Genomic DNA, 14,532 nt, shown 5'->3' with positions numbered 1-14,532 from the left:
GCACTTAAGACGGCAAAGATCCAGGAGATGGCCAGCAGATAGGCACAAAATTTGGGAGTCATGATGGATAAGTAGGGCAAAGGGAGGCAGATGGCCACAAAACGGTTATAGGATATGATAGGGAGAAGCAATGTTTCCAACCCTGAAAAGTAGATAAACAGGTACATTTGCATCATGCAGCTATTGAAAGAGATGGTGGAATTTCCTGTCTGGATGTCTACAAGAATTTTGGGAACTGTAGTGGAAGACAAACAGAGATCAATCAAGGACAAATTGCTAAGGAAGAAATACATGGGGAGTGAAAACAAGCATTTGAAATGATTGTTAGGATGATCAGCAGGTTTCCCACCATGCTGATCAGATAAATGCAGAGGAGCAGGGAAAATAGGAGTGGCTGTTTATCTGGGTCATCAGAAAAGCCCTTGAGAAGGAAATCCCCAACATTGGTCTAGTTTAGCCTCTACAAAAATTCCATCACCTTCATGTAGATCTTGTGGTTTATAGAAGCATGAAGCTCAGAAACCAGATTTAATCAGGCCCTCAATCCATGTTGGATTTTTTTCTGTGAAAATATAGTAAATACAATTTATTTGGGGTATGGTGTAATCATATTGGTTCCATTGATTCATTGCCATCAAATTAGTTCAAGAATAATTAAATTCTATATTAAAACAAAAACATTTTATCACACCCAAACTAAGCTTTGTCATACATGCTCTAATTCATTTTCATTCAATTACCCTGGAAAACATATTATCTGTTTACCAATGAATAAAAGATTCATAAGATGTTAAGTCTTTCCCATGATTTATCATATACTTATAAGTAAGTGAAACTAATATTTCAACACAGATTTTCTGACTGTTCTTTTGTAATTCACATGAGGTGTAATTTCACCATGAAAATGAAGAAAATGTCAAATATAAAATTATTGAAGCACTCTTGTTTTTTGACTGTCAAGAATAGTAGTTATAATCTATATTCCACTTTATTTTGGCTTTACAACCTCTCTAAGAATCATTCCAGCTTATTTTGGGTGTGTGCCCCAGAGCCCTTAATCATTGCCAGAACAATTAAGCTGTAGCAATTCAATTGATCCTTAGTTTATGTATTTTTAAATTAACTTGCAAAGCCCTTGAATAATAGAGTTTATGTCATGTTCACCCTTGTATCACATCTTCTAATAGTTCAGACTTAGGTAATGGAATAATTACATGAGTGAAAAATTATCAAAAAAAAATATTACATTTCAGGAAACTCTGGCAAGATAGGGAGTGGCTCCCCTATTTTCATAACATAAAGCCTATGTGTTCCCACTTGCAAAAAATAAGGAATAAATGATTTTTAAGAATTAATTGAAGCAATTCACAATTTTTCATTGTCCCCATTTGTGAGATTACACTCATATCAGAGAATTGTTGAACAGCAAATAAATGATTTGCAATACATGAATCAAAATTATGTAATTCTAAGTGAATGAACCTGGACAGAAAAGGATTCAAAGCTTATTAGTTCTGTAGCTGTTGAATGAAAAATTGTTACTGAAAGTCTTCTGGTATATAGAATAATGAAAACAATTGCTTTACATAAAAAAAAAACCTTTATCTGTTTGAATTAATAATAGAACAAATATAATGATTATACAACTAATCTAATGTGTTTGGAGAATAATAGATGAATTGAATGAAATGGAGATGACATTTCCAGGAGTAGACTATGGCAATGATTGCATAGAGGGAGTATCAACATTGACATCCTTCCTTTGTGTTATTTATGTCATCTGTGCCTATCTTGTTGAAAGTTTAAACTCATCTTGAAGTTCAATGTGAGTTTTCCTTTTATAATGCTCTGGAAGTGGATAGAAGCTAAGTTTTCAATTAAAATTAATTCCAAGAAACAGTGAGGTCTATCATTTTTTTAAGCATCATCTTATCAAAAAAGTCTCTTTTGGAAAACAAATGTAACCAGAACCTCAGTTTTTCTCATATCTCCCTGGGCATATTCCTTTTTTTTAGATTACTGGTCCACAGGGCTCCTCCAAATATAGCCATTTTTAGACATCTACTGAAACATACCTGACTTCTAAAAGAGGAAAAGCCAAGAATTCAGAATAGGTGACAAAATTAAGGAGCTGGAGTCTAACTCTCATACATTAGAGATAAATAAAACTCCCAAATGTAGAATTCTTAAAGAATATTAACTGAAAATTGTGCTCAAGGCATCCATGGAAATTATAATTTCTGATTATGTGTGGCCCCAAACAATCATGTTCTCTTTAGTAACAAATGCTTGGATGGAGTTGTTCTTCCTCAAATACCACATTCCACCTCTGGTGTAGTCAAAATATTTATTGTAGCAGATCATGTGTATAACATAAGCGTCTGAAAAAGTCACACTAGAACCAATCTTGTATGTGTTGACTGCATAGTTGTGTTTAATGATATCAACATATTATTTGAAGACTGAATTTATCACATTGACCAAATTTTTATTTTTTGGAAAATTTATAGTCTCATCAGCATAATATCAAAGACCAACTTATCTCATGCTACAAAGAACACAGAAATTCAGAAGTGTGTAATATATATTTCTACAACATATATGATAGACAAACCCTTAGGCAGAGATATCAAGGAAAAGAAATAGAAGACAAAAATAAAGAAAAGATCAGAAATGTAAGAGAAGTTACCACTGACAGAGAAACTCAAACAATTATAAGAAAATCACATGGTAAATGATATGCCAATAAATTTGACAAACTAAAGGAAATATATAAATTCCTAGAAACATACAATCTTTTAAGACTTACCCAGAAATAAACTGAAAACCTGAACAGACCAAATACTTCTAACAAGATTGAATTGGTAATAAAAAAGTTCCTAATAAACAAAATTCCACAACCAGACAGCTTCATGGGTGAATTCTATCAAACTTTTAAAGAGCTAATTCACTTTTGAAAGTATTCCAGAAAAATGGAAGAGAAAGGAATAATTCTAAACTCATTCTAGGAGGTCAAACTACAAAAACTAGACAAATATGAGAAAAGAAAACTACAAACCATAATTCTACATTCACTTAATTGTCATGCTTTGGACATTTTATAGTCTCATCAGCATAAAATCAAGGATCAGCTTATATTATAAGGAAGAGAAATTCAGAAATGTGTAATGACATATACTTTTAAATATTTCTAAAACAGCTTTGGAAATGGAGATATTGGAAGAGTTTTCACCCTAAAAGTCAATTAAAAATATGAACTATAAACCATAGCTATAGTTTTCAGATACTAAATAACATCAATACCTCTAAGCCTTATTATTTGGGTGGACATCTGTATACTAAATCTCTCAGAATAACTTTTTTGAGAGCAGGGACTACTACATCTATAAAACTAAAAGATGCCCATATAGACATTCTATGTATCATAGGCTGCCAGCAAAGGGGCTTTTGTAAAAAACTGGAAATAACTTACCTAAATTAATGTTTTTATTTGGGTATTTTTTCACTGCTGTCATTACTGTTTCTTCTCGTGAACAAAGTGGGCTTAATTGATCCACCACTTTCATGTCCAGCAGCAATGATAAAGCATTTGCATGATGAATTCGTGATTGGTCATAATGGTTTAACCAAAGGATATGGGGTTGAAAGAGGTAAACAAGGAAGCATGAAGAACATGAACATGCTCTTAGGTGGCCTCCAAGGTACAATCAATTCACTTTCTCAGGAGAAAGGGATACTAAGCAGATAGTCAACCTCAGGTGTGTACCCCAGAGACATTTTCTCTGGAGATGAATAAAGATTTATAAAGTTATCCCTTCTTTCAGTAATACAGTAATCTAATGATAATATTTTTTAACCACAGAGATTAAGAAATTGTTACATTTCCCAGGAGTTTCTGTTAACACTCTCTAAAGTAAAATTTCAGGTATGAACTTACGGTAATATCACCTGACAGTCTGAACTCTACTGTATCTAATTGGTTCCCTTATCCATAAACAAATATCCTTCATGTGAACTATTGTGTTTAAAAAAATTAAGTTGTGTTACTTTCTTTTTGTCTACCACGTTGTATGACATAACTTATTTATCCAGGAGTCTGTACACATTTAATAGCTTATTACTTATACTTATTACTTTTCACATGAAATTGTATAAACTTTATGCTAAAAACCTCTTCAATACAGACTACACATGTTATTTAGATCAGGATTTCCAAGACTTTGTGGAAAAGTGGAAAACTTTCCCTTTACTAAGATATGCAACTGTGTGAAGTAAAATGATAAATAATGCATCAAAACAATAAAGATATATTTGAAAAGTAATGTATTGTGTGCTAGATATCTAAAACTTTGATTAACATGAGTACCACCCTACCTTGTCTATCACCTCACTTAAACAGTTAGTGAATATTGGCATCAGCAAGCATAATATCCTCAAATATTTTTATTTTGTCATTATTTCTATTTTCTCCTAAACATGGCTGTTAGTTGATAATACAGACATAAAAGCCTTAAGAGACTACTTATAATTTTTATCCTTTAAATTTTCCCATATGTAATTTTAATGGTGAATTTCTCATTGTTATTTTATAAGTTACCAATTATAAATGATTGTTGTGAACAGATATTAAAGCAGATATAAGAACTGTACAAAACATTAATGTTGATTTACATGACTGTATTAATATACTTAGTATATTTTTCTAGTTTTATTGAGACATAATTGATGTACAACATTGAGTTTAAGTTGCACAATGTGATGATTTGATACATTTATATACTGCAAAATGACTATCACAATGATGTTAATTCATATATACATCACCTCACAAAATTACCTTATGTGCATGTGAGTCTGTGGTAATATATTTAAGATTTACAGTCTCAGCACCTTTCAACTGTGTAACACAATATTGGTACCTCTAGTCACCCTGCTGTACATAAAATGCCCAGAACTTATTCCTTTTAAAATTGGAAGTTTGATCCCTTTGATCAACATCTGCTATATATTCCAAAACCCCTGCTCCTGACAACCACTATTCTCTCTGTTTTTATGAACTTGGCTTACTTAGATTCCATGTATAAGTGACACTATACAGTATTCATCTTTACTATCTAACTCATTTCACTTAGAATAATGTCCTTTAGGTTCATCTATTTTGATGCAAATGGAAGGATCTCCTTGAATGTATATATTGTATTACCTTTATTCATTCATCTTTCAGTGGACACAAGTTGTATGTTTTGTTTTGACTTTTGTGACTAATACTGCAATGAACATAGGTATGGAGCTATCTTTTCAAAACAGATTGCTAGGACATATGACTCCTTTGTTAAATATTAGTTAGTTAAATGTACATGCATGAGCTTATATCTGGAATGCTGTTTTGCTTCCATTGGTCTATTAGTCTACTTTCATGCCAATGCCATATTGTCTTAATTACAATATCTTTGTAATGTAGTTTGAAATCACAAACTGTGAAGCCTCCAATTCTGTTCTTCTTCTGTCTACTAGGGTATTTTTATACTTCTATATGACTTTCAAAATTATTTTGTATTTCTGTGAGAAATGCCTTTACAATTTTGATAAAGGCTGCATTTAATCTGCAAACTTCTCTGGATAATTTTGCCATTATGACAATATTAAGTTTTCTAATCCATAGATATGTTACATATTTTCATTTATTTGTATTTTATTCTATTTCTTTAATCAAGTTTTATAATTCAGAGCACAGATCTTTTCTCTCATTTGAATTTCTTGCTGAATATTTTATTGTTTTTGAAGGTATTGTATATGAGATTGTTTTATTTATTTTCATGTAGTTCATTTTTTGTTTAGATACAACTGAATGTGTATGTTGATTGTATATCATAGAAATTTATGTTGTTATTTATAACAGTTTTTTTATGGAGTTCTTGGTATTTTCTATATAAAAGATCATGTCATTTGCAAACAAAGACAATTTAATTCTTCATTTCCAATTTGGATGTATTTCACATTTTATTTATTTGTCTAGTTGCTTTAGTTAAGGTTTTCAGCACCATACTGCAAAGAACTGGAGGGAGTGGGCAAACATGCCTTGTTCCTGATCTTGGAGGAAATGACTTGATCTTTTTATCGTTGAATATAATGTTAGTTGTGGGATTGTCATGTATCTCCTTGAACAAGGACACATGAAACTGAGAAACAGAGAGAAAATTGGTTCTCTAGGATGAAAGAATGATAAGAGAGTCGTATGGTAACTCCAAATGAATCAATATTTGTGTAATAGGGATACCAGAAGGACAAGATAGAGACAATTGGTTACAAACACTCTTTGAGGAAATAACTGTTGAAAACTTCTGGGGAAGTTTCCTTTGGGGAAGAAAATAGAGACTCAGTCATGGAAGGCCAGAGATCCTCTAACAAAGGAACCCAAGGACGACACCACCAAGACATACAATAATTAAAATGGCAAAGATTAAGGATAAGGAGAGAGGACTGAAAGCAGCCAGAGAGAGAACAAAGATTACTTGAAATGGAAACCCCAAGAAACTATCATCAGACTTCTCAGCAGAGACTTTCTAGGCCAGAAGGGAGGGGCATGAATAATTTGATGTACTGAAACAGAAGGACCTCTGACCAAGAATCTCATCCCAGCAAGATTTTCATTCAAATTTGAAGTAGAGATTAAACATTTCTCAGGTAAATGAAGGCCTAAGGAATTTATAACCGCTAAACTAGAATTACAGAACACATTAAAAGGACTGCTGTAGACAGAAATGTTCCTTAGGCTGAAGAACTTTCACCAGTGAAAATAAATGCACATTAAAGGTATTAGACCAATTAATTACCAAGCACATACAAAATTAAAACAAAACAAAGGTAGTAAAGTTAACCACATAAGCTGGCTCAAAGGATACACAAAAAAAATGCAGATTATGACATCTAATACATAAAGTGTGGAGGAGGAAGAAGAAGACAAAAGCATTTTTAGATTGTGTTTGAAACAAAGCAATCATCAACTTAATATACACTGTTATGTACTTCAGCAGCTGTCCTTGAACCTTATGATAACCACAAACCTAAAACCTGTAACAGACGGAAAAAAAAATAAAAAAGGGAAATCCAACCACACAACACTAAAGAAAACCATCTAAAAGAGACGAAGAAAGGAAGAGAGGAACCACAAAACAAACAGAAAACAGTTAATAAACTGGTGATAATATATATCTAACAATAAATACATTAAATGTAAATGGAATAAATGTACCAATCAAAAGACATGAGTGGCAGAATAGATAAAGAAACAAGACCAATATATATGCTGCCTAGAGGAGATTCATTTCAGACCCAAAGATGTGCACAAATTAAAAGTGAAGGGATGGAAAAATATGTTTCATGTAAATAGTAGGAAGAAGATAATTCTAGTCCATGCTTTCTCTTCCATGGATGGAAGTTACACCCTGCCATAAATTTCAAATTTATTTGCAGTTCAGGAAGTCCCAAGGTAAACTCCATATAATAGTTGTTATATGTATAATAATATGATTTCTTTGTTTATAGTATTTCATAAAGAATGAAGTATATCAGAGAGGAAGTTATTATAGGTAGAAAGGAACATTAGTTTGATACTCACTGATATAAAGATGGTGGCACAATAAAATACCTAATTTGTGGTAACACATGCCTTGCTGAATTTCTTTTATAAACAAAATTTTGGCAATAATTTAAACATATATCAAATACATAGCTCCAGTAGAACCAGTCAGTAAGAACATAAGACAGCCAGGTAGGCAAAAGTAGCCAAGTTAATTCATTGAATAAATTTATGAGGTGTGGGGTGGAAACACTGTAATAAGGATTTGTGATCAAAACACTTTAACATCCACAATTTATTCTTTATTTCTTTTTCACAATTCATTCTTGATGACAATGTAACAGACAATCCCAATGTATGGAGGTCTATCTGTATTTCAAAGAGAAAAAGAAATAACCATTATAGATATAATGCATATATAACTTCTCTCTGGGAATCTTACCCTCAGTCATTATTTAAGGCAGGACACTGGCCCATAAACGTTGTCAGGGCTCCCTTGACCTCATTGTTCCTCAGACTGTATATGAAGGGGTACAGCACAGGGGTTAAGATAGTATAAAATGCTGACACAACCTTGTCATGGTTAGCTGACCTACAGGATTTGAATCTCATGTAAGTTAAAATGCCTGCTCCATAAAACTGTCCCACCACAGCCAAATGTGAGAAGCAGGTGGCAAAAGTCTTTTTGTGGGCTTCTGTAGAACGCATCCGGAGAAGAGCAGCCAGGGTGAGACCATAGGAAATCAGGATGAGGGAAGGTGGGACCAGGAGCATTAACACACAGCAGGTGTACACGTCAGCACAAGCCAAACCCACCAGAGTGAGCACGTCACCGAAGAAATATTCAATCTCATGAGCACTGCAAAACAGGAAGTCCAGGGTGGCAGCAGCCTGCATGAGCCCATCAGCTGCTCCCAGGAACCAGGACACCCAGGTCATTAGCAGGCATAGTCTTCAGTTCGTGAGGATCGGTATCTCAGGAGGTGGCAAAGGTGCCATATAGCAGTCATAGGACATGGCCACCAAGAGGAAGCACCCACCTCCTCCCAAATGTGAGGAAGAAGATCTGCACCCCACAGCCAGTGGGGGAGATGGACTTTCTCCCTGTCACATAGTGAGCAGTCATCTTGGGCACAGTAGTGCAGACCAGCACCCGGTCCGTGAGGGAGAGCTGGCTCAGCAGGAGGTACATGGGCATGTGCAGCTGGGGGTCCCGGTGAATCAGCAGGATCATGAAGGCATTGCCCATGAGGGAGGGGAAGGCAATTGTCGGAGCCATCACAAAGAGAAACGGGTGGGCTCCTGAGTGGTTAAAGAGTCCTAGGAGAATGTACTCTGAGGGGGTGTTCCCATTTTCCATTATTTCAACAGGATTGACACTGAAAACGGAGAAATAGATGAATTTTCATCAGTTACAGTGCTCCACTTCAATTATATTTTTCATGAAAATAACTGAAAATAACAAAACTTATTTCAAATACTTGATCTGCCATTTGAAAAATCTTTTAACTAGGGCATAAAATTAATTTCAGTATTTTCTTGTTTTCAAGGTTTGAATTTTAAGTTCTTCTCAGTGTAGTTTGTTTAATTGACACAATGAATGAGAATTCTTCATAAATCTAATTTGCTTTGTAAGTGTATCTTTATGCTCTATGATTGCAGCGCAAATGGACAAGATATTAATTACATAATTTATAACATGCTTGTTCTAGCCTTGTATCAAACACAGTAATATTCTTGGAAGCAGAATTAAATCGATGGATTTAACTGTGTAAAAGCTAAGTACTTAATAATGGAATTATACCTATGTAACATTTCAAAACTTACCAAAATCAGATAATTTTTCCTGATGTTGAGTAATCTTAGGGGGCATTCTTTCCTTTCCAAACAAGGTAGCTTATATCCCCTGGTCTAGGAACTGACAGGCCTGAGGCTGCAGATGGAAACATAACTACTTGGAATTGGCAGTGCCTTTAGCTTGAATGTATCACGTTATACACTGAAAACAAGAATGACCTTCTTTGAATGCTTTCCCCCAAACCAATACTATACTGCTTAGTGCGCTGTTGTTTACTATATAAAGGCACTCATGTAATGACACTGTTTCCCCTCAAATTCACAGAAATACAGTATCTTCTGATAAAGAAGAAAAAATAAAACTCACTAGTTTCTCACCCAAAACCGAGATAAATTACTTTCCTCCTCAGTGCCAAGAGAACATACATATTTAAAGGCAATTTCATTTCTTATCTGCTGGTACAGGAACTATTCATTCTTTTTGAATAAATATGACCAGAGTTGGGGATGGTAATTCAGTCTCAAGGATCTGATGTAATTCAATGAAGTGACATAGCGGCAGGAGAACCCGTCTTGCATGGTCATTCCTTCCCCCCACTGCACACAGCCCTCCCATACTGGAAGGCCAATGAAGACAGACAAAGGCGGTGCCAAGCCTCACTCAGTCCCCAGCCCCACTGCGGGAGCATCATGGTTGCACGGGCAGCATTCTGCTTGAGGGTTTTAGTTGGTTGACTCAAAGTTAGATGTCACATAGCCCACTTCCTCTTTGCATTTTCCAAAACTTCTATCTGTAAAGCCCTATATTTGTAACTTGCACTCTGAACACCTAGTAACTAATCCTCCTGGCTCATTTCTTTGATTGGAAGACTTCTTATTTTCCATTTTCTGATCTCTCCTTGTTGAATGTTGACAAAACCTTAAACTTGTTTAAAAATCAATGCATAAAAAGTAAATGGTGCCTTTGTGTATGCGTGTGTGTGTGTGTGTGTGTGTGAGTGTGTGAATTAAGAGAACACTTGAGAAAGTGAAAGAACATTTTTAAGAGGTGGGGAGTCTGAATGCCACTTACTGTTTAGTTTTTTAAAAACAACGATAAAAGATAAGGCAAGTAAGTGTTAAAAAATCTGTAGTTTAGTCATTGTAGGGTGTTGAGTCATTTTATTAAAATAATTTTTGCTATTGTTGTCCCCATTTTTAAGTATTCTGTAGTACAGAGACATGCACATTTGCATTTTTTCTGCAACTGTCACCAATATCCATTGCCAGGACTGTATGCATATTCTCAAACTAAAAATACGTGCCCATTAAACAGTGACCCTCTAACCCTCCTGCCCCCACGAACTTGAAGGCATCTTACTACTATTCTATCACTTTAAATTTGACTCTTATGGGATCATCAGATAAGTGGAATTATACAAAATTTGCCCTTTTGTGACTGTCTTATTTCATTTAACATAACATCCTCAACACTCATCCACGCTGCAAATGTGTCAGAATTTCATTCCTTCCTCAGATGAATAATATATTTATATGTATAATGTTTCCCTTATTAATTCCATCCATCTATGGACATTTGGGTTGATTGATGCTGCATTAATATTCCTCACTCTGCTTTCACACTATGTGAATGAGTCAGTTTTCCACTGACTTAAGCATCTGTAAACCTACACAAATAAGATATTAAGAGATAATTCCTAACTAAATTGCCAATGCATAAAAAGTGTGGTAGGAAATAAAAATGAAGAATTAGCTCATATTGCAAGTAAAGAATAGTGGCACTAAGTGGAAGAATGGAAGTTCAACATCGACTAGTGCAGGAACAGGAAGATTTCCTACTCTAAAACATAGGTATTTATCTTTCTTTTTTCACTATGACTTCAGAAAACTTTTTTTCCCTCTGTTCCCAGACTTTTGCTTAGAATATTTCTAAAACTTCTAGATCTTTGTGTTCAGTCTCAGAATCATCTCTTTGGCAATGCTTATAGAAGGCATAAAGATACACACTTCCTATTAACAGTTATCACAGAAAATTTAGAATAGTGTCTATAATTTTCCTTCTACATTTTTCTGGTCCTTGTCATCCTAACATTAAAACTAAACTCTTTTTCTTTAGGATGCTGAGATGATTAACCAACCTATGCTCTAAAAACTAAAATAGTAGCATTCAAATCATTCACTGGACTGAATTGACAGCTTATTACTATAGCTTTTACCTGATGACTGTGTCAGCTTGTACACATTTCAGTTCTTCAGATTGTAGGATAGACAAATAGAGGATTTTATCTGTGAATCTATATGTAGTAAACACCAGAACTATGGATTTTCTGTGGGTCAAAAGTCAGTCTATGGAAAGGGATGAAATATTTGCCAACCACATATATTATAAGGGCTTAATATCCAAAATATTTTAAGGAAACATACACAGCTGAGTATCACAAGAGAAAATAATGTAATTAGAAAATGAAGACAGATAGGACCTGAGTATAATTTTTCCAAAGTGGATATGCAAAAAGCCAACAGGTATTGAAAAGGTGCCTCAACATCACTAATGGACAGAGAACTAGAAGTCAAAACCACAACCAGGTATCACCTCACATATCTCAGCATGGCTGTTGTCAGACAGAAAACAAATATCTACAAGATATGGCAAAAGGTATCTCTCAGACGCTGTTGATGTAAATGTGAAATGGAACAGTCTATGTATGGAATATAGTACAGTGATGACTCAAAAACTTGAAACATAAACACCATTTGATCCAGTGATACAACTACTGGGATGTACCTGAAAGAACGGAAATCAGTATATCAAAGAGGATCTGCACACCCATGTTCATCACCGCATTATTGACAAAAGCCGAGCTATAGAAACAACCTAAAATATCTTTGATGGATAAATGCTCAAATAAAATTATACATACACCCATGGTATATCATTCATAGATAAAGAAGAGGAAAGTCTTGCCATTGGTGACCAAATGGGGGAATCCGGAAGCCATTATTCTAAGTGAGGTCAGCCAGACAGAAAGACAAATACTGTATGGCCTCACTTACATGTGGAATTTTAAAAACAAGCAAACAACTTCATATTTACAGAGAATACAATGGTAACTGCCTCAGGCTTCAGTGGGGAAAACGGGGCGATGAATGTCAAAAGGTAAAACTTTTTAGTTACAAGGAAAAGTTCAGAGGATCTTATGTAGAGCTTGGTGACTATACTTAATAATATGGTATTCTATATTTAACAGTTGCTTAAAATATATCTTATAAATTATCACTAACATGCAATGAGTTAATTCTGTGAACTATGTGAGCTGATAATGCATTAACTATGCTCATCTTGGTAATGATTCAACTATATATACACTTATATATAAATATATATATAATTTTCATACTGTATAATGAGTTTTTATTTATTAGGATTTACAATATCATATTTGTTTCAGAGGTACAACATAATGACTCAATAAATATATACATAAATACAATTATATTTGTCAATCATCCCACAATAAAAAAATAGTTTAAAAAGCAAAACCAGTCACATCATTAAAATCAAGGACAAAAACAGAGTTAGAGGACTGATACTGACCAATGTCAGGACTTGGGAAGCTAAAGATAGTGTGGTAATGACCAAAAAGCATGAAATAGGTGAATGCAATATAATAGAAAGCTCAGAAATAGACCTCTGTAAATATAATCAACACATCTTTGACAAAGTGCAGATTGTTTTTTCAACTAATAATGTTGCTGGAAAAACTTGGCATAAAAAAACAGACCTTATATAGACTGTACACACTTTACAAAATTTAACTCAAAATGGATCTTATACCTGAATGCAAAGCATTGTAGTATAAAACCCTGCTAGATAGCCTAAGAGAAAGCTTAGATAACCTTAGTTATATGAGGCCTTTTTAGATACAACATCAAAGGCAGGATTCATGAAAGCAAATGTTGGTAACCTGGACTACAGTAACATTAAAATATTTAAAACTCCTGAGAAAGAAAATATCAAGAGAAAGAGAAGACAAGCAATAGGCTGGGAGAAATAATTTGTGGAAGACATATAAGATAAAAGACCCTTATTCAAAACATGCAAAGAACAAATAAAATTCAACAATAAGAAAACAAACAATCCCACTGAAAATTGGGCACTTCACTGACGAAGACAGACAGATGTCAAATACACATTTGAAAAGATGCTCCATATCATATGTCATCATGAAAATAAAAATTAAACAATGAGAAACCACTGCACACAATTTGAATGGCCAGTTCCCGACATTAGTAGAAATGCTGCTGAGAAGGTGCAGCACCAGGAAGTCATACATATTAGTTACAGGAATTCAAAATGGTACAGCCACTTGGAAGCCAGTTTTGGTGGGTTTTTTGCAAACCATATATACTTTTATCATGTGGTCCAGCAAACATGTAGGTTGGTATTTACCAAAAGGAGTAGAAAACTTTTGTACACAAATGAAAATGCAAAAGAATATCTATAGCAGCTTTGTTCTTAATTGCTAAAATTTGAAATGAACCAAGGTGGCATTTAGCAGGTGGAAAGGTAAATGGATGTGGTGCATGCAGACAATGGGATATTATTCATAAATAAAAGGAAACGAGCTGTCTATCTATAAAAAGACATGGAGATACTTAAATGCCCATTACTAAGTAAAATAAGCTGATTTCAAAATGTTCTTTATTGCATGATTCCAACTATATCACATTCTACAAAGGCCAAAACTATGGAGAATGGAAGAATTCAGTGGGTGCCAGAAGCTGACAGAAGTAAGGGAGAAAAGTAGGCAAAGCACAGAAGATTCTGGGGGTAGTAAAATGCTCTGTGTGATGTTATACTCATGAGTAAATGTCATTCTACATTTAAACAACTCACAGAATGCAAAACACTAAGATAGAAACCCTAAAGTAAACTATGGATGTTGAGTAATTATGAAATGTCAACGTTACATTCTTGGTTTAAATGAGGCACGACTCTAGTTAGTATATTGCTCTTGTGGGAGGCTATGTATTTGTGGGTGGGTATAAGGGTTATGTTGAAAATCTCTATACATCACAATCAATTTTGTTACAAACCTAAAAATCTTCTAAAAAGAGACTTCAAAGGATTTTAAGTAAAAATATTACAAAATAAT

The 14,532-nt window shown here is 34.2% G+C and overlaps 1 pseudogene; it reads right to left on the bottom strand.

The window, feature by feature from the left end:
* Positions 1–8,023: 8,023 nt before the first annotated feature.
* On the bottom strand, positions 8,024–8,966 carry LOC130680376 (olfactory receptor 2T8-like; annotated as a pseudogene).
* Between the last annotated feature and the right edge of the window lie 5,566 nt (positions 8,967–14,532).

Source organism: Manis pentadactyla, chromosome 13 (assembly GCF_030020395.1).
Source record: "Manis pentadactyla isolate mManPen7 chromosome 13, mManPen7.hap1, whole genome shotgun sequence".
NCBI lineage: Eukaryota > Metazoa > Chordata > Mammalia > Pholidota > Manidae > Manis > Manis pentadactyla.
This window is presented reverse-complemented; position numbering and strand designations above follow the sequence as displayed.